This window comes from Gossypium arboreum, chromosome 5 (genome assembly GCF_025698485.1).
Source record: "Gossypium arboreum isolate Shixiya-1 chromosome 5, ASM2569848v2, whole genome shotgun sequence".
In the NCBI taxonomy this organism is placed as follows: Eukaryota; Viridiplantae; Streptophyta; class Magnoliopsida; order Malvales; family Malvaceae; genus Gossypium; species Gossypium arboreum.
In genome coordinates, this window is record NC_069074.1 from 39715665 (window position 1) to 39736273 (window position 20609).

The 20609-nt window shown below is 33.7% G+C and overlaps 1 pseudogene; it reads left to right on the forward strand.

The window, feature by feature from the left end:
- LOC108450889 (uncharacterized) overlaps nucleotides 1-20609 on the forward strand; it is a 40008-nt pseudogene that overhangs the window by 2256 nt on the left and 17143 nt on the right.

Genomic DNA, 20609 nt, shown 5'->3' on the forward strand with positions numbered 1-20609 from the left:
TCATTAAACACAATTGCATATATATTATGATCATTTAAATCAATACCAAATATATGCTTAATGACTTACCTTGTGTTGGGCAAGGAATTTCCAAGTCGGCTACTCGATGACCTTCGTCTTTCCCTTGCTTGATTCTCCTTCTTTAACTCCTTGAGCTTGATTTAACAAATAAATTGATTCAATCATTTGAGTATCGAAAAGAGGAACTCAAGGCACTTAGCCCACATATGTTCACTAGACATTAAAGTCACATAAGTACGGAATTCATGAATCAACTCAACACACAAAGCCTTCAACATGCTTACTCATGGCCGAACAACACAACCCCTTAGGTACTCATTCATGGGCCGATTATGCATGTTGATGCTGAGGCCAATTACATGTTTAATACCACACATGAATGGCACACATTTTACTAGCTAATGCTTTACATATTGTAGCTCAATACACATCTATCATTTACTTCATAACCAAAACATAATCACAAGAAAATACATACTTTGAGATAGTATATATGTCATACCAATACATCATGTGCAAACATATGTACACATATAGGTGCAAGGCCGAATCTCAAGGTGCTCATAACCATCCAAAACACAAATTTTTACCAATCATATAACAAGCATAAATCATGCTCATGAATGCACCATGGCTGAATACATCACAACCATACCCCTTTCAACTTCGGTCATGGCTAAACAAAGAATTCACTGTCTTACTCAAGAATGCTAAAAGAAATTTCAAGAGTAGTCAATCCATCATTGCATGCATCATCAACAAGTTTCACATTTAGCATGCAATGGCTTTAACACAATATCAACCTTGGCCAAATACCATTTCCATGGCATAACAAGGATTTGAACCATGGGCTAACATGAACATCAAGTTAGCAACTAAAACATGCAACCTCATACATACCTTAATCTTGGTACAAGTATGGCCAAATCTCCTTCTAGTTCTCTTCTAAACCAAAAATGGAGCAAAAATCCCTTTCTTCCTCCTTATGATTTTCGGCCAAAAAGATGAGAAAGGATGAACACAACAATTTTTTTTTTCTTCCTTCTTTCTCAACTCACGGCAAGGGGGGGAGAATACCACACTCACACACATTTTTTTTTCATTCTTTTATCACCCATACACCTTTGTTTATTATTTCACCCTAATGCACCAACAAAACATGTTTCATGACATGTTTAGCCCATACTCCCTTGTCATGGTCGGCCACTTCATGTAAGGGGGGGAATTTGACATGCAAATCCCTTATTTTTGCATGCATTATCAACTAGTCATCACACATTTCCCCATCATACTTTCAAAGTTTACTACTAGGTCCTTTCTAGTGAAATTCACATTTATAACTCTAAATCGAAACATCAAAAATGTCACACATGAATTAACACATATTATAGGCATCAAAATAAATTATAAATTATTTTTATGCCTCGGTTTTGTGGTCCCGAAACCACATCCCGACTAGGGTCAATTTTGGGCTGTCACAATAGGGGCGGGATGGATATCTATTTTTCTGATACTGATTAATCACTTTATCCATATATATATTTATAATGTATGTACTAGACTAAAGATTTCTTGTACGCCTTAGTTAACGTTTATGTTACTATTAATGTAAAATTTATATATACTATGTATTTTGAGCCGTAAATTATATTTTAAATCTTCATTATTTGCTCTATCCTTACTTCTTACGTGGAGAAATTCTTAGTTAATTCTCGAAATCAAATGAGTGTTAGATTTGGTACGAGTTCGATAGGGGTATAAACAGGGCACTTGTGCTTGCAAGTTATTTGAAAGAAATTCGAAATTGATTCAAGCGTGAGCAGCTTGAGTTATCAAGTGAGCCATGTTTGAGTACCTTACTACTTGATTTGAGTAGCTTGCGAGGTTGATCAAGCTTTTTATTCATAATACATTTTCAATATTTTTAATATTAGATTACTATGTTGTATACGATACAGGTTCAAACTCAAGCTCAAATATGTAAATGCTTTATCTAACCAAGCTTAAATGGTTTGATTTTACCACGAGCCGAGTTGGAGCTTCTAGAAAGTATTTGACCAAATTGGAGCCATATTTCAAGCAATGAATTTTGAGTAGAGCTCGAGCTTGATGAATCTCAACAATCAGGGAGCATATATCCATAAATCAAATGGCATATGGGTATAAATTTCATTGTCTTTTTAACTTTTCTCTTCCATGTTTTCATAGGTCATGACTTGCGGGTAATATTCATCAATCTTCTCATCTTAATTTATCAAAAAATTTACCTTACTCGGATTTAGTCACTAGGGCTGGACATAGATATGCTTTTCTTCTTCAAGACTTTCATATATTTGAAAAGTTTTTGGAAGATTATATCTTAGTATTTCGGTTCACACATGTATGTTGTACGTAAGATCTTAAAGAAAAACAATAAGTGGAGTTTTTGTTTCACCAAGTACAGGGTTTTGGGTGAAGGGATTATAGTCCCAGTTGTTGATGGATCAGCCTACTTTCAGAAAACAGTATGTGTGTCGACAAGCAGTCTCGATGATAATTCAATAAAGCAACCGAATCAAATTTTGAAAGCTACTATGACCATCAACAAAGAAATTTTTTTCTTCCTATTTCATAAAGACAGGGAAGAATCAACTAAGGAGAGAATTTACAAATGTGGAGGTTGAACTCTAAATAAACTAAAATCACCAATCAATCTATGTATCTAGTTGTTACCAGTCAAAGCTCTTCGTTGAACAACTAAAACTACTCTAAATATTGTCCTCCCTTTGCTTCTTTTGTGCCTTTGCGGCCAAATTTGGAATGTTACAAACAATGGAGACAAATTTAACACTTACAGCAACTAAGTCATTATAGTATAGTGGTAAGTATTCCCTCCTGTCACGCGGATGACCCGGGTTCGATCCCCTGTAACTGCGATCATGTCTCTTTGCTTTTCGATCTTTCTAGCTTTTGTTAGTGATGTGATCAGATAATCTACTTCCCTAAATGCTTATTTGGAGCCTTTTGGGACAGTAAAAAGCAAGATTGTTAAAGCTGCGACACTCACGCTTAATTCAGAGTTTTATTTTTAAAATTTGATTTCATGTTTGAACTCTTTCAATTAAGTTTGTTTATGTTAAACTTCAATCACTGGTGTCTAATAAGCAAGAAACCCTATTCTTCAACAACACTTTGCATCAACAGCCTATGCTTCCAACCCTAGATAAAAAACCAAGTCTCCTAGATCCTTTAATAAGAATTTTTCATCAAGTGATTTCACCAATACATCAATTTTCCATTGATCATCCCCTCTATTGACTATGGCTTCCATATACACTAGTAGATACACTTTCTTACCATTAGTGTTTTTAATATATCCTCCAACAGTACAATGCTCAGAATCAGGAACTTGTAACTAACATGTATACCTCTTCTATGAACTCCTTATTCAGAAATGCATTGGGAATATCTATTTGTCTCAACTTTCATTTGTTGGTTAATGCAAAGTGTAAGAATGATCCTCACTATATTGTCTTTAATTTTTGGATTATCAGTTTCCTTGAAGTTATGTCCAACAATCTAGGAGTACCCTTTTGCGACCAGTCTAGCTTTATAACTTGCTGAACTTCCACCTACATGTCTTTTGACTTTGAACATGCATTTACATCCCACTGACTTGAGACCCCTTGGAAATTTAAACAAGCTTCATGTATCTTGTTTTATTATTGCAGACAATTCAACTTCTACTAAATTCTTCCTTTAAGGTTGACTAGCAGCTTCAGGAAAGTCTCAGGGCTCATCTAGTGAAAGGTTTACAAACCACGCTTAGCGCTTATGAATACCAGCCTTTGCACAAATAAGAATAGGATGAATATTCATTATTGTAGGAAGAGGTCTAGGAGATAGAATTTGTGCAATGTCAATTGGCTGAGCTCAAGCAATTAGGAAGGCTCTTAGAATAAGCAATTGAGGTGGGATGGATGTTTATTGGAGTCATACTAATTAATCACTTTATCCATATAAAAATTTATAATGTTTGTATTACACTAAAGATTTCTTGTGCATCTTAGTTGAAGTTTATGTTACTATTAATGTAAAAGTTATATACATATATATCTTATATTATGTATTTTGAGTCATAAATTATGTTATAAATCTTCATTGTTAGCTCTATTCTTACTTCTTATTTGGAGAAATTCTTAGTACTCGAACTTGGATGAGTGTTGGATTAATTGGTTTGTTTGATAGAGGTGTAAATGATGTGTGTGTGCTCGAAAGTTGCTTGATTTAAACTCGAAAAGAAAATTCAACTTTGATTAAGGCATTGTCGAACTAAGCTCAAACTTGAGCAGCTTGAATTATCAAATGAACTAGGTTTCTTTAGGGTTAAGGTACCTAAGAGGTCTCTGTATTATAGTTTTTGGATCAACTTAGCCCCTCTATTATTAACTGAGTTAGTTCAGTCCCTATAGAATTAAAAAGAATCAAATAATATCAAATTGCACCAAAATTAACAATCGAGGTATAAGAAATGTCTTGAATTTTTTTTCCTTTTCTAAAAAAAAAAGATTTCTTTTACAAAACCATAAAAACTTTAAAAATAACAACTTTGTTAAATAGTGAACGATATCTTTCAAACAATAAATGTTAACTCTTTTTCAATTTGGCCTTGTATTATTCTTTTTAACAGAACATAGACTAAATTAATCCATTTAATAATATAGGAATAGATTTCATCCGAACTACCTCTCAGGTACATTTAAAAAATGTATATATTGTTAAACCAAACTCAAGATTGAGTAGCTTGAGTTATCAAGCGAGCTAAGTTTGAGTACCTTAACACTCGTTTGGAACAACTCGAGAGCTTAATTAAATTTTTAATTGATAATAGTTTTTTTAATTTTAGATTAATACTTTACCTTTAATACACTTGAAACTCAAATTTCAAATTTTTTTTTAGTGAAATTTAAAAATTTTGTATATGTAATGAGTTTGAATTGAAGCTAAAATATGTAAATCAGGTGAACAAGCTTACTTTAATAGAGCTTAAATAGAGCTAAAGCTTCTAAAATAGTATTTGATTGAGCAAGAGTGGAGTTTCAAACAACAAATGTCAAGTAGAGGTTCCGCTTTTTATTGTATGAGTATAGACCTAGTGTTTTACTCTTATATATTCAATATTTCTTTTTGTTTTTTTTCATGAATTTTGAGGATCCTTATAGGATCATCATATGTATCAACATAGTCCATAATTATTGTTTGTAATCAAATGGTCAAGTTTCAACTCACTAAATTATAGTTAAATAGGAAAAGTTACTTGAGTTAATTTGAAAAAAAAATGACTTCAATTAAGGCATTGTCGAGCCAAGCTCGAGCAGCTTGAGTTCTTAAGTGACCTAGATTTGAGTACCTTAATACTTGGTTTGAGCCACTCATTAGCTTAATCAAATTTTTTATTAATAATGCATTTCTAATATTTATAATCTTAAGAGAAAAAATTCACCTAGAATCCACACTTGAAATTTAATAGGAAACTCAATCCCAACCCGATCCAACCCAATCTAGCCTAAATTTAATTTAATTATTTTATTTTTTATTTTAAAGAAATTAAGATTTCTTTTTTAGTTTAGACTTAAAAATTTATTTATTTATTTATTTGTTTGTTTAAAAAAACTATATATATATATATATCAAAGGCATTTTTTAAAATATCTTGAGATAGGTGGATTTACCTCAAACATGACATTGATTTGATTCGACTATTTTTTTTCCTCCAACCTGACTCACCCTTGTTAGAATTAAGTGACCCGAATCATTATTTAAATAAAATATAGTGGTAAAATAAACTAAAAGAAGAATCCATATAGAATTACACTTCTTCTATTTCATTTTAGAATAACGTTTTTTAAACCTTATTAAATTCTATCTATTTGATATTGATTAGAATAAGGTGTTTCAGTCTTACTAGAATATGGCTTCACAAGCCTATAAATAGACTAGTCTATTCCTCTTGTAATAATTCAAATTCGACATAGTGAATTTTCTTCTCCTCTGCCCATGGTTTTTTCCCGAAAGGGTTTCCACGTAAAAATTTGTGTATTTTTTATTTTATTTTATTTTACTTTCATAAATGGGTATTAGAGCATCTGGGTTGTTCATCTCAATCACAGTAATGGTGTCTTTGAAGTATGAAATTCCGCTATTGGATCGCAACACCAGATTTGCGTTCTGGCAGATTAAGATGAAAGTAGTTCTTGCGTAGATGGATCTAGAGGATGCCCCTGCTAGGGATAGATAAGATGCCTTCAACATTAACAAATGAAGAGAAGAAGCGTAAGGATCGAAAGGTGTTAACACAATTACATCTGCATTTGTCCAATGAAATTTTGCAAGATATGATGAAAAAGAAGACCCCCGCTGCATTTTGGAAGAGGCTAGAACAAATATGTATGTCAAAAACTCTAACAAGCAAGCTGCTTATGAAGCAGCGTCTTTATACTCATCATTTGAAAGAAGGTGCATCTGCACACAAACACTTAACAGTGTTTAAAGAAATTCTCTTAAACTTGGAGGCCATGGAGGTTCAGTATGATAAGGAAGATCTATGGTTGATTCTACTTTGTTCGTTGCCCCCGTCTTATTCAAACTTTAGAGACACGATTTTATATAGCTGCGAGTCTCTCACAGTTGATGAGGTTTATGATTCTTTGACCTCGTATGATAAGATGAAGCATCTTGTGGTTAAACCCGACTCTCAGGGAGAGGGTCTCATTGTTCGTGGGAGACAAGATCGAAATGCTGATGATGATCGTGGAAGGACACAGGAACGGAATCCTCACGGTAAATCTAAGGGTAGATCAAAGTCTTCAAACAGAGGTAAAACTTGTAACTTCTGCAAGAAGAAAGGGCACATTAAATCTGAGTACTATAAGCTACAGAACAAGATTAAAAGGGAGGCTACGAATCAAAAGGGAAAACAAACAGAAAATTCTGGTGAAGCTGATGTTGTAGAAGACTACAGTAATGGTGAACTTCTAATCGCTTCAGTCAATATTTCTAAAGTGAGCTAGGAGTGAATACTTGATTCAGGCTGCACCTTCCATATGAGTCCCAATTGGGATTGGTTTACAACTTACGAAACAGTATCTGAAGGAGTTGTTTTGATGGGAAATAATGTTTTGTGTAAAATCACAGGTGTTGGAACAATTAAAGTTAAGATGTTTGATGGAGTTGTCAGAACACTCAATGACGTACGACATGTTCTAGAATTGAAAAGAGATTTAATTTCGTTGAGTACCCTTGATTCAAAAGGGTACAGATACACAACTGAAAGTGGGGTTTTAAAGATTTCCAAAGGTTCCCTTGTTATGATGAAAGGGCAAAGAAAGACTGCGAAGTTATATGTTTTGCAGGGTTCTACTGTTACTAGTGATGCAACTGTCGCTTTCTCTAGTTTGTTGGATGATGATATTCCTGAACTTTAGCATATGCGCCTAGGGCATATGATTGAGAATGGCATGGCAGAATTGAGCAAAAGAGAACTTCTTGATGTGCAAGGAATTTGCAAACTGAATTTCTGTGAGCATTGTGTTTTGGGGAAGCAAAAGAGAGTTCGATTCACCAGAGGAATCCATAACACGAAAGGAACATTGGAGTATATTCATTATGATCTGTGGGGGCCATCTAGAGTGCCTTCGAGAGGTGGAGCTAATTATATGCTAACCTTTATTGATGATTTTTCCAAAAAAGTTTGGGCATTCTTCTTGAAGCAAAAAAATGATGTGTTTTCTGCATTTAAGTCTTGGAAAATTATGATTGAAAAGCAGATGGGAAAATAAATAAAATACCTTCACACAGACAATGGCTTAAAGTTCTGTTTTGATGAGTTTAATAGATTGTGCAAGTCAGAAGGGATTGTGAGACACTTGACAGTTCGCCATACTCCACAGAAAAACGACATTGCAGAACAAATGAACAGAACGATCATGGAGAAGGTTTGATGTATGTTCTCAAATGCCAACTTACTAAAGTCATTTTGGGCCGAAGCAGCCTCTACTGCATGTTTTTTGATCAGCCGATCCCCATCCATTGCCATTGAGAAAAAGACTCCACAAGAGTTATGGTGTGGTAGTCCTGCTAATTATTCTGATTTAAAGATCTTTGGGTGTCCTGCATATGCTCATGCTGATAATGGAAAATTGGAACTGAGATCAATTAAATGTGTTTTTCTTAGTTATAAAACTGGTGTAAAAGGGTATAAGTTATGGTGTCCTGAAAATAGAAAAGTTGTGATTAGCAGAAATGTTTTTGATGAAACTGCTATGCTACCTAACTTATCTCTTAAAGAATCTTCCAATAAAGAAAATCAAAAGCAGGTGGAGCATCAGATTAATACAGAGTCGACTCTTCAAGCCAGTACAAAAATTGAAGATAGAGTTACTTCTTCACCACAATGCTCTATCATCAAAAACAGAACTAGAAGAGAAATTAAACCTCCAAAGAAGTATGCTGAGGCTGATCTAGTTGTTTATGCTTTAAATGTGGTTGAAGATATAGATCCGAATCAAGAGCTATCTAATTATTCTGAGGCGGTTAGCTGTGAAGACTCAAAAAAGTGGATGTTTGCTATGCAAGAGGAGATGGAATCACTCCACAAAAATAGAACATGGGATATTGTGAAACTTCCTAACGGTAAAAAGGTTGTTCGTTGTAAATGGGTGTTTAAAAAGAAAGAAGGGACTCTAGGAGTTGAAGAACCCAGATATAAAACAAGGCTTGTTGCAAAGGTTTACAGTCAAATTCCAGGAGTGGACTTCACAGATGTGTTCTCCCTAGTTGTTAAGCATAGTTCAATTCGAGCTTTGCTTGGTATTATGGCCATGCATGATTTGGAGCTTGAGCAGTTAGATGTAAAAACTGCATTTTTGCATGGAGAACTTAAGGAGGATATTTACATGCAATAACTAGAGGGTTTTACGGTCTTAGAAAAAGAGGACTATGTTTGCTTGCTGAAAAAGTCCCTTTATGGTTTGAAACAGTCACCAAGACAGTGGTACAAGAGGTTTGTTTCCTTTATGACTTCTCATGATTTCAAAAGAAGTAGTTTTGACAGTTGTGATTACTTTAAGAAAAACAGTGATGGGTCTTTTGTGTATCGACTTCTTTATGTTGATGACATGTTGATAGTAGCAAAAGATAAAGGAGAGATAAGAAAGGTCAAAGCCCAACTAAGTGAAGAATTTGAGATGAAAGATTTAGGACCACCAAAGAAGATACTTGGTATGGAGATTCTCAGAGATAGAAAAGCAAGTAAATTATACCTAAGTCAGACAGAGTGCTAAGCCTGTTAGTACTCCTTTAGCAGCCCATTTTAGACTTTCATCAGCTTTGTCTCCACAAGCAAATGATGAGATTGAGTACATGTCACATGTTCCATACTTTAGTGCAGTGGGATCTCTCATGTATGCTATGGCTTGTTCACGTCCAGATTTATCATATGCAGTCAATGTAGTTAGCAGATACATGGCGAATCCCGATAAAGAACCCTGGAAAATAGTTCAATGGATTTTAAGATTCTTACGAGATACTATTGATGTTTGCTTATAGTTTGGAAGAACTAGAGATGGAGTCATTGGATATGTTGATGTTGATTTTGCTGGAGACCTTGATAGAAAAAAATCTCTCACAGATTATGTCTTTACAATCGAAGGTTGTGCAATCAGTTGGAAAGTCACTTTGCAAACTACAATGGCTTTTTCTACCACTGAATCTGAGTACATGGCGATTACTGAGGCTTGTAAAGAAGCTATTTGGTTGAAGGGACTCTTTAGTGAACTCAATAAAGACTTTCAAATTAGCACAGTATTTTGTGACAGTCAGAGTGCCATCGTTCTTACAAAACATCAAATGCTTTATGAGAGAACAAAACACATTGATGTTAGGTATCATTTTGTTCGTGATATTATTGCTCGTGGTGATATTGTTGTGAGCAAAATTAGTACTCATGAAAATCCTGTAGATATGATGACTAAGTCACTTCCTATAACCAAGTTTAGACTTGCTTGGTGTTCGTTGTTGACGTTAAACCCTTAAGGGGTTTTATGGAAGAGGTGGAGAACTTGTTCGTTGAGAGTTCGCGATAAAGAACTTGTTCATTGAGAATTTGTGTCAAGGTGGAGACTGTTAGAATTAAGTGACCCGAATCCTTATTTAAATAAAATACAGTGGTAAAATAAAATAAAAGAAGAATCCATATAGAATTACACTTCTTTTATTTTATTTTAGAATAAGGTTTTTTAAACCTTATTAAATTCTATCTATTTGATATTGATTAGAATAAGGTGTTTCAGTCTTACTAGAATATGGCTTCACAAACCTATAAATAGACATAGTCTACTCCTCTTGTAATAATTTGAAATTGACATAGTGGATTTTGTTCTCCTCTACCCGTGGTTTTTTCCCGAAAGGGTTTCCACGTAAAAATCTGTGTATTTTTATTTTATTTTATTTTATTTTCACAACCCTGAACCTAATTTTCCAAAAGAATATCATTCGTAACGAATAAAGTCGAGTTGAAACCTATCGAATTCAAGCTTTTTTACTTAATCTAATTTACTTAATTTAATGTACATAGTTTACCCTATTTTGTGTTCACTATTCATCTCGAGATTGTGTCGTTTTAACATTGAAATTTTGGAGGGCATTACACTGCAGATTGTATACTAAGGGCTCTATTATATTATTTTATATACATCCAAATCAAGCATATGAATTAACAAGAGCATAACACAAAAGAGTTACATGAATAAATAATTAGTTATGTGAAACAAACTTTATTACATCAAATGCCTAAGGGCATACTATCAAATACATATCCACATATACAACCAAATAGATAAGTCAAGTATACATACGTTAGTCAAATTTACATATGATGAACATTAAAAAGAATTTCATGTAACACATATCAAGATGAATGCATATACCATCTATTTTTAAACCATTTCAAGTTTCCATTTCCATTGAATTAAATTTCACCTGATAGAGCTATAGTAAAACAGACTTAGTTACATGAGAATAATTTGCTCACACAAGCTGACGTTATAACATAATTTCTCACACAAGCTAACATTATGTTGAGGTCACTCCTTTAGACCTACGAAACATATAATCTGAGAGTCTGTAGCAAATGTGGAATGCCTTAAACTTGACCAATTTCATCAGATCCGGATCTTGGGTGCTACTTCGCATACTACTTAACAAAATTTCAAAACTGATGACAAATACCCCTTACTTAAAACATATTTCTTTCTATTTTATTTAAAGACTCAATTTTAGGAAAACAAAGGAAAGTATTTAGGAAAAAAATATTACATCATACATTTCACTAAATCCTTTACAATACAAATGTTTACTAAAGACTACCTCTTTGAAAATGTCCTACAATACGCCACCTTTCCACTATATGCATAATAACTCAGTCTGCTGCTTCCTTGGCATATTCCTCGTATCGTCCCTCTTGGGTTAATCTCATCCCATCATTACCTGAAACATAAACATAACACTTGTAAGTTCAAAACAACTTAGTAAGAGTTAATAGATATTACCTTAGCGGATAATTTTATAATATTTGAAGAATATCACTGTGCCAGCTACCTTTCTCAACCACTACTTCTGTTTCGGTGAATTCTTTCACAATTACAGGCTTTCTCTTACAGGCTAACTACCATACTATTAGCATACCAGTTCTCTCTTAACTACTTGACTAATTTAAGATCCTTCTAGACATTTCATAAATCTCTTCTTTCTCTTGAAATCACAAAAGCACTTTTCGAAAAAATGTACCGTCGGAGCCCACTTCATCCAAACCACCACTTCACTCATACACTTCTTCCAAAACGGTTGTTCACAGATACTGTTTACTAGTGGATTATTACACCTTGTCGACTTCCCATGATGAGTTGGATGCCATCAATTTACCAAATTAAATCATTTTCTAATTCAAACTTAACACATGCCTATATTGATAATGAATTATCCAAATCATTTAGAATAATTACCCATGTCTTGGTTACAAAACACAAAGCTACCCAAGGTGCCAAACAACTCAAATTCCATAAGATTCCTGAGTAAGACATAATACTATTCTCATATGGAGGATACCAAATAATCAAATTTTAACACTATATATAACGTAAAAGAACTTAAATAGATAGTTTTTTATGTCTTTCATGACTACTAATATGCCTGTATTCACAACTAAGAAATTACCATGGCAGATACCCATTTAAGAACATAAAAATACAAATTTCTTGTAACACCCCTAACCTGTATCTGCCATCAGATTAGGGTTACGGAGCATTACTGTAGAAATAGAACATTTAAATATTCATTTCATACATCATTACAAACATATTATAAAACAAACATTGACATACATGTCATCCCTAAATCGAGCCCTCGGGACCTTAGAAACACCTTAGAAACAATTCGGGACCAAATTGAAAACATTTAGAAAGTATAGGAAAAAGTTGAAATTTTTTTACTATAGGGGTCACACGACCGTGTGGCCAAGTTGTGTCCCTCACACGGCTAAGACACATGCCCATGTTTCAGGCTATGTAACAATCGAAATAGGGTCACACGGCCGTGTTACACGCTCGTGTTTTAGGCCGTGTCACACGCCCGTGTTCCAGGCCATGTAACTCTTGAATTAGCTCCACAGCCCGTGTGCTAGGCCGTGTAACTGCTTGGCTTGGATGCAATAAAACCTATAGGGGACACATGGCCATGTTGCCAGGTCGTGTGTCACACACGGATGAGTCACACTCCCATTTCTCAGGCCGTGTGGACATGAAATTGCCCAAAAATCAAACCATTTCCAACTCTAAACCGTAAATACACCTAAAGGCATTTTATGCACATAATCAAGACATCAAACCTTACCAAAACTTGCATATAATGATCAATTCGATGGTCCTAAACCAATCAACCAATATGTCATTTAAGGCACCTCAATTGTAAATATTCAAACTTACATAAACATGTATACTTTACCATATTTCAACCATACACATCTAGTTCAATACCATCTAAAAACATACCATATCTTGACCATATTGAAACCAATTCATCACATATCATTTTAGTCATTCAAACATGCATCTCAACTTAATCACATTAACACATACTATTAAGGCATCAAAAGTACCAAACCAATTAAGTGACTTGTACAAACCAAATCATTAAACAATCTGTCAACTAAACATCATTATAAGTCCACCTATACATGCCATTATAACCCTCAGCCAAAATGCTCAAAAACCATCGAATTAACTACTAAATAGTGTGATAGGTCTCCAATAAGCTTCCAACCAAAATTGAACCTTCCGATGATCTACAGGAAAAGAAATCAACCAAAGTAAGCAATAATGCTTAGTAAGTTCGTATAAGGACAACTTAACTGCTGACATAATAGAATAAACAACTAAGCATAATTTTTATTATATTTTAAGCTAACTTTCGTTTTCTATTCACTACACCTCTCATGGATAATTGGTGTAGCCTTGCATATACATGTATATATTTTTCCTTATAAACATTTCATATAACCATTTTACTTAAACGTTTCTTCTTACCATAACACTTACACCTTTAATATATAATCATTCTGTAATTCATCTTTTGTTTCAGACTTTCTTATAAGCATATTATCCCAAAATCACTTACTTTCACTAAACAAGGTGAAAGCTAAATAAATAAATTAATCATACATGTTATTCATTTACAAAGCACTTATAGGATTAGTACTAAAAATGGTTCATTGTATACTTCCTGTACTATAATAATTCAATCCAAACTTATACATATATGTGTATAAACATCTATCTTTAGCCGAATAATCATCAATATAATGATACTCACATATGATCAAGTAATTCATTGAACATTTAACATTTACTAATGTTTTGACTATACATTATCATTTAAACAATTTTGTAATTCCCATTCACATTTAGCCCGATGAACTAGTAACTTGACTCGAATACTCAGGTAACTACACACCAGAGGAATCATAGATGTATAACAAGAGCACCGAAGTGCAGACAGGGGCACAAATGTGCAAACAGGGGCACCGTAGTGTGAATAAGGACACCAAAGTGTATACAGGGGCACCGAAGTGCAAACAAAGGCACCAAAGTGCAAATCCTGTACAAGCATGCATTCTAACCATATTGGCATGCTAATCGTATCCTTATCGTTTACCATGTCTAAATGGGAATTTAAACAAAATTATAACTTTCATGAATCAGAGGCATTTCCAATATCTCCATAAACATCCTGTGACAATTCATAATCATTCCAAAATCACATATATCATATTTCATAATTATTCAATAGTTTTCAAATAAATCCTTTCTCACCTTATATTCAAATATAATATATTGATTTCCAACTCATATATTAAACATAAAATATATATACACATTCATAAAGCAGCAATAACATTATGTATATATATGAAGCAGCAATAACATTATGTATATATATGAATAATTCTATACCTACGAACTTACCTCAAAAATTACAGTTGTAAAACGAGGCCGACGACTAATCCGACACATTAACTTTTCCTATACTTAGATCCATTTGATTCATTTCTGGATCTAAATAATAATTTTTTCATTTAATTAATACAATTCTAGCACTTAAATAGCATGTCTAATACAATTAAGTCCTTCCACAATCATTCTACAAATTTATCTCAATATTTTACCCTTTATGCAATTTAGTCCTTAAACCCAAAACTTGCAATTTAACCAATTTAACCAATTTAACTAAAATCAAACTTCACCGAATAGTATAACACTTCACTACAACCCATATTTTCTGTTATTTTAACATCAAGTCCTTGTACTTTTTTGCTATTTTTACATTTTAGTCCTTAAACATTAAAATTACCAAGAACTACTTTACAAAATAGTCCTATCTAGCAACCAAGCTTAAGATTCTACCATAAACTTTCAAGAACATCTCAATTTCATCCATGGTAAAATTCTGAACTTTTAACAATTTTACAAATTGACCCCCGAGCTAGCTGTATTAAGCTAATACGACCTCAAAAACATAAAAATCATTAAAAATGGATGCAAAATACTTACCATGCATCAAGATTAGTTTGGTTGAATGCTTCCTCCCTAGAAGAATGGTTTTCAGTCATGCCTTCACCAAATGAAAAAGATAATATCCTTTTCCTTTACTTAATTTTAGTTTAATTGACTAATTATCATTTTACCCTTGAAAACTAAACCAAATTTCACCAAATGCAAAGCCATGTTCATCCACTAACCTTTAAATTGGTTGAATTACTACTTAAGGCCCTTAATTCATTCTTTTATATCCATTACATACAAATAACACTATAGCTATTAAATTTTACATCTTTACAATTTAGTCCTTTCTAATTAATTAATCACTTAAACATCAAAATTTCTTAATGAAACTTTAATACAACCTTAATAACACTCCATGAATATTTAATAAAATATTTACGGATTGGTTATAGAAACGAGATCCTGATACCTAATTTTCTAAAACAACTTGACTTTAAAGTCTTACCACTTAAACTTAATTATTCATTCAAATAATATAATATGCCAATTCAAATTTTATTTTAATATTATAATTAACTCGTAAATGTTAAATACTAATATTTACGGGCTCACTTGTCAGATTTGTGGCTCGAAACCACTATTTTTGACACCATTGGAAAACAGGTTGTTACCCTTCCTTTCAAGAACTTCCCTAAAAGCTTACTCAATTATATTATTAATCTAAATCAACCAAATTAGCTTTGGATGTATCATAACCTTTCATAGCGGTATCTATCACAAAACCAACAAAATTTATCCAAAACTTACCATATGAGCGGATAATTACATTGTACCTTATAAACTTAGCAAGGTACGCCACAATGGCCAAACAGAATATGCCACAAGGGCAACATAAAGAATTCACATGTTTACTATCTTGATGGCTTACACAGATGGTGCATGGGTTTCTCCCTCATGGACTTATACATAAGTTTCATGTATCGTGATCTACCAAATTGATTTACACTTTATCAAATGCTACACCATGAACTAGTGGGATTTCTAGAGACTTGGAATGTTAAAAAATGGCTTAAATGAAGGATCATCTCAAATGGTTCAAGGGATAGTGGAAACCATGACCTAAAGCACTTGAATGTATCTTCATTAAGGCCATGTATCTTTCTCCATTAAGGTAAGCTTGAGAACATGTACCGGCATTAATGGTTTGCTTCTTAAATATTCTAGATCACTCATTGTGCTTGAATTTGGCAATGAATGGTCAATCTTGGCCCATACAAATAGACACCTACATAAATTTTAAATAGGCAACAATTGAGCACAATTTCACCACACGAAATTCGCATAAGACTAAAGACGCCATGTTAGACACTTACTATTGACTTTCACACACAAATAACATAAACACAAGACACCACTTATTTCTCATCACACACGTATTAGTCAAACACATATATATGACTATTACAAGAATTGACCCTAACATGTTGTCATGCACATATATAAACATGCAACATACAATAATAACAACAACAGAAAGAAACAACAAACAACACACATATAATATGGACTTAGGATTCAAAATCATGCATAAATATAAATAAATCATGTAACACATTAAATATAATGCAAGATAAAATCTGTGGATTTGATTAAAATGCAACTTACTAAAATAAGGTAAAGCCCTTTAAATAGTTGGCCTAATAATCAATCAAACCCGAGAGATGTTTCATTTTGTACTTGGGTCCCTTGTGTTTAGGCCAATCTCAACATCTTCGAATGGCTTCGTAACATGATGTGACCGAAATCACATCATGAACATTCATACTATCATATCTTGCCATGGGTCACAACCACATAGACTTACACACTTTCATGTATTATGATTTGTCATTCTAGTCTTCATCTTACTAGAGGCTACGCAACGAGTGTTTTTATATCATAAGATGCTATGGGTCTTAACCTCATCGTCTTACACTTGTTTTCATATCGTAATTTTCCAGTCTGGTTAGCAATATAATTACCTTCCTAGAGGTATTACAGAGGGACATTTACTCAACATTCTCTTACTCGAATTTTTTCACACATCTGAGTGATTCGTACCTTTTCTATATCAAACTATACCTGCATACTTACCCATCCATATTCTGTTCCAATAGAACTTCATACATTTTCCCATAACATGTATATCATTCTTACTATGCTTCTTACACTTACTGATTAATAGAGATACCATTGACATTTAGATATACTTCTATTTGAATAGTACCCATGCAAGAGTCAAGTTAGAGACTCACCTGATACTCACCCACTATAAATCGAAACTCTAGACTCGGACATCCATCTCAAACTAACAGTAACAATTGCTTAAAGAACATAGAATTACAAAATAAAACTCATTTACACACAAATTATTATAATCTCAATAAGAACAACCCTTATGTAGAGCCTTGTGCTTACAACTTACTATTCATTTACCTCTTATAGACTTGCTCTTTCAGAATTAACATGTAGAGTTGTAATACTTACCCGGAGATGGAATGACTTTTGATTAAACTAAGAGCCTTAGCTTCCAACTTAAAGAGGAAGGGATACAATTAGACTTAAGAAAAAGAGTTAGAGAGTAACATTGAAGAAAGAAGAAAAACTCCCTTATAAACCCTTCTAACACACACACATATATGACCCATTTCTTCTTAATGGAACTGAACAAGAGTCACAAATTTCACAATTTTTCCTCCTTAATGGTTTACAGTTTCTGAGAGAAACATAATCGAGAACCCTGCATAATAGATATCAGACCAGTCTATCCAGTTGGTTTCTAACCAGGTCACTTTACAACCCAACCAACACAGGACTAAGACAAACAGGACGTACTATACATTTGGTGATAACTCATACCATAATTATCTTTTCGTGTAACAAAACCTTTTTCTTTAAATAGCAGAATAGTTTGAAAAAGTATCTTTACTTACTTGCATGGCGCTTACTATACGCCCACACATATGCGCTAAAAGAAATAGTTGGGCGAATTACACTTCACCAAAGATATTATTTCACTACTACACGCATTAACCTTGGATCCGCTAGACTTAGGATATGACAACTCTCCTTCCCTTAACAAAATTTCACCTCGAAAGTTTTCTAACTTGGAAGAAATCCACTATACAATTGAAAACTAACCGTTCGTGCTAGACGTATACGATTAATTGGCAAACTATCCTCCTTACTCATAGCATCTTCTTATCAAAGACATACACTTTAGGTATTCTTTGCTAAGCAGAGTGTCATAATTCTACTTAATTGGCGAATTCAGAATTTTGGTGGTTACTCCCATAAATTCAAACATTACATAACTTACCTATTTGATATATGTCCAATTTGTATTAGAGAACCTAAACAGTTACCAAAAAGTAAACTTCTTATACACATTTGTTTCTCTATAAAACAAGTACTCAAATATCCTTCAAACACCTTCGCTAAAACAATGGGAACCTAACATCTTTTCTAATTAATCTTTCTACTTCCTTCGATCTCAATATTCTTTTCCTTTTCTTTTACACGAAAATGGTAAGAACAACCACTAGAGGGAGGGGTTGAGGCCACGTTAACTGAACTTCAACCCCAGAAATCATTTCTCCTTCAGACCTTAAAGTCTCAATTTTATTAGAGGTTGATTTTTCATCTACTGCTTCACCCATTCTTTTATGCGATATTAAATGAGTATAGTATTGCCCTGGACAACAATCAGCCTTGTCCTGGTGGACTTTGGTAGCCTACTTCATAGATTCATCTGCAGGCTTGAAAATGGATTTGGCTTTCCCATACGCTGGTCCCTTCCTCAAGTGTCTGTTTGTGCTCACGGTCAGCTAGTCGATACTTAAGTTACCTTGAAGCAATATACATCGCTGGAAATAGGATGTACACTTGAGCTGGTGGAAAAGGTTACAATTAGAAATGTATTCCAATATTGTTTATAGAATCTAAGCCCCAATTATTGTCAGGTAATTAACCCTATCAGTTGGTTAGATGATTGTAATGTGCCCTCAACTTCAGTGCCTGACCTCACAATGCCACTAGATATTAGGCACAAATTTTAACTGGGTGTATTGAGGGACCTCATTTCTTTTTCTATGAAGTTTGTAATGGCCCACTTTTGCCCGGGCCCAAACCAAATCAAATAAAAATAAAACAATTAACAGTCTAAATTTTACAAGCCCAAAAATAAGAGAAACCCAAAATTATAAGGCCTGATAGGCCCAAAACAACTTAAAAATTTTCAGAAAGCTAGAAACCTAAGGGTTTTTGGCACCGCTGCCCTCGTGCCACTTCAAGGCACCTCGTCCCGAAGCTTGACACCTTTGCTACCGCAGTTCCACCAAAGAAGGAAGAGACCACCTGTTCCCCTCCATTGACAGAGCGCCGGACTTGCAAAAATGAAAAACAAAAACACATAAATAGTAGCAAGACAGAGACAGAAAAAGAAAAGTAATATGTATAAACGGCTATAAAATCCAGATCCAGATTGAAATTTTAAACACAGAGAACTACAAAAAAAAGTATCAAGTTTCAAAAAAGGTAGCATTTTTTATTTTATTTTCAAAATAAATAAATAATAAGTAAAAAATAAACAAAGTATATACCTGCCGATTGGTCTTCCACCATAGTCGTTATCCCTTCCGGTCCAAAAGGCCATCGGATCCTTAAGAATTCGGCTAAGGCCACGATGGAAAGGGAGTTGGAAACTAAAAAGTTTTTTTTCCTTTATGGGGTTTAGACTTTAGTTTAGTTTTTTTTTTACTCCAAATCGAATTTTTACACCAAAAAAGAAAAAAGGAGGGACTTTTCGGTGTTTTTTGTCCACCGTAGACGGCGGTGCCGTCATCGGTGACCGATGGCTAGTCTATCGGGGTTCTCCAGAGTTGCGCCGGCCTAAAGGGAGGCTTTGAGAGAAAAGAAAGAGGGTTTTCAGTTTTTTTTTTGAAGGAAGGAATGACTTTTTTTTGGTTTAAATAGGGGTGCTAAACAACACCGTTTTGAGCTAGTTCAGAAGGCCCCAAAGTGACGACGTTTTAGGGCCAAACCCGAAATCTGACCCGCCCTTTTATAAAATCCACGTGTGTTTTTAAAGGGTCTATTTTCACCTTTAGTCCTTCCACCTTTTATACTTGTTTTAATACAGTCTTACTTCATTTTTTGTCTTTTTTAAATTTACCCCGTTTAATTTTAATTTTTTTTTATCTTTGTCCCTTCAAACAGTGCACATAAGGAAGTTTGGGAGACTTTCCCTTTCACCCCTATACTTTTTTAGTGCGTTACACCTTAGTCTTTTGTTCAGGAATATTTTTCTATATAGTCCCTATTATTTTACACGCGTTTCATTTTAATCATTTTTTTATTTCATACCCTTAATTTCATTTAAATTCTGATTTAATCCTTTATCTTTTTTAATCTTTATTAAATTGTTTTCTTTTACACTTATCTACTTACTTGTTTATT